This window comes from Dioscorea cayenensis, chromosome 17, assembly GCF_009730915.1.
Source record: "Dioscorea cayenensis subsp. rotundata cultivar TDr96_F1 chromosome 17, TDr96_F1_v2_PseudoChromosome.rev07_lg8_w22 25.fasta, whole genome shotgun sequence".
Taxonomy (NCBI): domain Eukaryota; kingdom Viridiplantae; phylum Streptophyta; class Magnoliopsida; order Dioscoreales; family Dioscoreaceae; genus Dioscorea; species Dioscorea cayenensis.
The window spans coordinates 14,997,351-15,000,970 of NC_052487.1; positions in this window are offsets into that span (position 1 = coordinate 14,997,351).

Sequence of the window (3,620 nt, forward strand, 5' to 3'; positions counted from 1 at the left end):
TCAGTTACGTATTGCTATCTAACTTATATTCAGTAGTACTATTATCCGTTAGTTTTCCTAAAAATCCTATATTTATTAAAATTATCATTTTTACTAGGTCATCATATCCCTTCATCAGATTCCAATTTCTATTAAGTTTATGTCTTTAATACTTTCATCAAAAATCCGGCCATAATAAAAGAGGCCATAGTTATTACTCATATCTATCTCAATGGTCGCTATTAAAGCGCTTTAAAGCATCGTATCGCTATCCTTTATCCTCTGCTAAAGTACTAATACTTTACCCGGGATTTCTTTTCTTATTAATCCTTTAATTTCTATTACAATTAATCCTAAGTGAACTAGTCTTTTTCCGGATCCTTTTATTTTCTTCTTTCATTAGGGATATTTACTTCTTCTCACGACACAAATATCTCTTCTCTATTTATTCTTACCAACCTGGTATCGAATTTAAATTTCTGCTTTGTACAAGACCTTGGATTTATTAATTTATCCTGATGATTATTATATATTTCTATATTCCCATTCTTATGTTCATGATTTCCTCTAATGCGGATTGGTATTTTATTTTATTTATATATTTGTTTAGAAAAGAGGGTTTCATCAATACTACTATTTCACTAGTTATATTTTTTGGAGGTACTAGCTAAAATATTTCCCTTTCCTTTGAAGGCTTGTATTTTATTCATTGGCCCAAATAATATACTATTATTTTCTTTATTTTATTTTGTTGGTCATCTAATTCCAGTTATTAATTTGCAAAATTAAAGAATCATTTTAGAGGTATTTTTGTAATACTTTCCTCATCTATTATTTTTAGCCTATGATTTGGGTTTAATTTGTCTTTAGTAATTGAATTATCAAGTTGATTATGGTATTATTTTGTTTGATTATTTCTTGATCTGCTATTCCAGAGGCTACATAAGTACTTAATCCTTTACTACCACTAGGTTGGTATGCCTTAGTTTTTTCCAAAGCTTTTAAATAAGACTCTTTACCATAATTACTCATTATGTGGTACTTAAATGTTTTAATTCTTTTAGTAGTTTAACTATATTATAGTTGTATAGCCAGTCGCTTTCTATGATAAACAATAGGAGACAAGTTATTCATGAAATACCAACCTCTAGGAACAATAATCCATAAAAAATATAAAGAAAACCAGCCTACCCAACTATATAATAATATTTCAACTAGAATAAAAATTCATCATAGAACAATTAGTAGAAAACATGTAGCGAACCAAATAACTAAAGCAATTTAAAGGAAAAAGCAGAATATAGTTTTCGTAAACATATATACACACCCCACGTATGACGACACCAACTATTAAACCTAGGGACGACATACTAAGAAAGACTAATTACAAAACCCAAGAAGAAATATCATCCCTAGGAAAAGAGTAGCCTCTAGAAAACCTTTATTTAAATAAAAGACACAAACATGTTAGGAAAATTTCGATACAAACATGAGACTACAAAATGAAACTGAGTTGTTTTACATGTGGAAGCACGCAAACCATTCTGGTTAGAGATTGCACCAAAAGATTTATCGCTAATAACAGAATCTATATTAATAGATTGTGTGAAATGAAAGTATTTAATACATAGAGATGAACATGTAAAGCGACAATCAGAAGTACATACATAGTATTCGCTATATATTTAGATACTCTACCCCGAATGAAAACAAGATGACGACTAGTGATGTAAGAAGAAGAACATGAACTGTTGATGAGATATTAGGATTTAGAAACAAATAAGAAATATCAATGACCGTCATCTAGAGGATCTAGATCAAACTAGATCAACTAGAATCCATGTAAAGCTGAAATTAGGATAAAATGAGAAAGATCTCCAACAGCACTATAGAGGTAAATACTCGCATACAATTAGGAAAAGACCCACGTAAAACTTGAATGACCTAAGACATGTTAGAATACATGCTAGAAAAATTTACCATAATCAAGCAGTAATGACCAAATAACTATACTGGGAAAAGCCTTATTTCTAGATAGATTAACAATGACATGACTGCTCTTAGGATATATACACGAAGATATACGAAGAAAAGCCTCCTGATGGCATAATACTTCAACTATTGATTCGAAAGACACTTCCGCTATTATTGATCCTTTAGAATTCCATCATGCACGTACTAGATAGCCTCAAATTGGCTAATCTTACAATAACTCGACCTAGCTTTACAAACCTCCTTGAGGATGACTAATTTATGTAACCATAATTGATACTCACGGCAGGAAGCAAAGTGATAAAGCCTTTGTCACCTCTGTAGAATAACTCTTCCTCTAAAATTACGCTACATAGGTGTAATATTTGCCTAAAAGAAAGTTGTAGGTTTTGTTTAATAGATAAACCACGGGCCATTCCGACTCCTCCTACAAATGAACCTCCCTAGGGATAAATCGACACGAAACCTCTAGAGCTCAATTTTATATTTAGAAACATTTGCTCCAGTCATTACATAAACTCATATAGTCAATCCAAGAAACCCTAGATTAGAAAGATGGAACTGACAGATCTCATATTATTAGACCATCCCCATATAAGTAATGAAGTCAAAAGACTCTTATAGGACATTATGGGCTAACCATGATGCCTATACTGTGGGCCAAATCCTCAAGATTACTCATCTAAATACGTAAAATCAGGAGCATGTCAGCTCGAAAACAACATTTATAGCAAGAACAACTCAGATAAACAATAGAAGACTTAGGGAGATAGCTCACGACAATTTTATCTACGAGCACTCAGCAATAAACCAAAGCATAAATAATACACCCTATATAGTAGTAAAAATCCCATGTAGGATCTCAAATAGATGAATGGACATCTAGATGTATTTAGGAAGTTAATAGACAATCGGGTGTTCTACACGCTCTAGATGAAAATTTAGTTCCTCCACAATACATGAAGATTCTTCCTATAGAAAAAACAATAGAAGAAATGATCGATGGCAGCTATTTACATATACACACAACAATTAGCACCACCTGAAAATTAGTTTCTACCAAGGTAAGCACCTAACAAAACTATGATTTTACATTTTAATGGAAACACAAGCTTAAGAGATTTTTAGTTCTAGGAGGACTCGATTTTATTATAGAGCCTTAATATAATAATTAACTTTTCTTTCATAGATGTACTATAAATTCCTCTGGAATCAGCTTGATAGAGTACCATTATTGCCATATGCCTCAGAATATTTTTATACAACTTCTATAAAACAGCCTTGTTGTAACGACTGTAGGAATCCAACCTCTTGTAAAAATCAAGAAAAAACCCATGAAAACCTTTTAGAATTTAGTAAATGTAGCCTATTTGATGAATTGACTCTTGAACCACCCCTAGATCAATTAATAAACCCAGACTTTTTATATAACCTAATTTCTAAGGCATAATCGATATTGATGATATCCTAAGTAAATTAGAAAAGGAAGAAATAATAGGAGATAACCCATGGAAACATCGAATAAAATAAAATTTTTGCAAATTAGAATTAAAAGACCTGTATTTTAAGAATTCAAAATATAGAATCTACCAACGAAAATATACAAGAATACAAAATGCATATAGACGACTTATTAAAGCTAGGAGTAA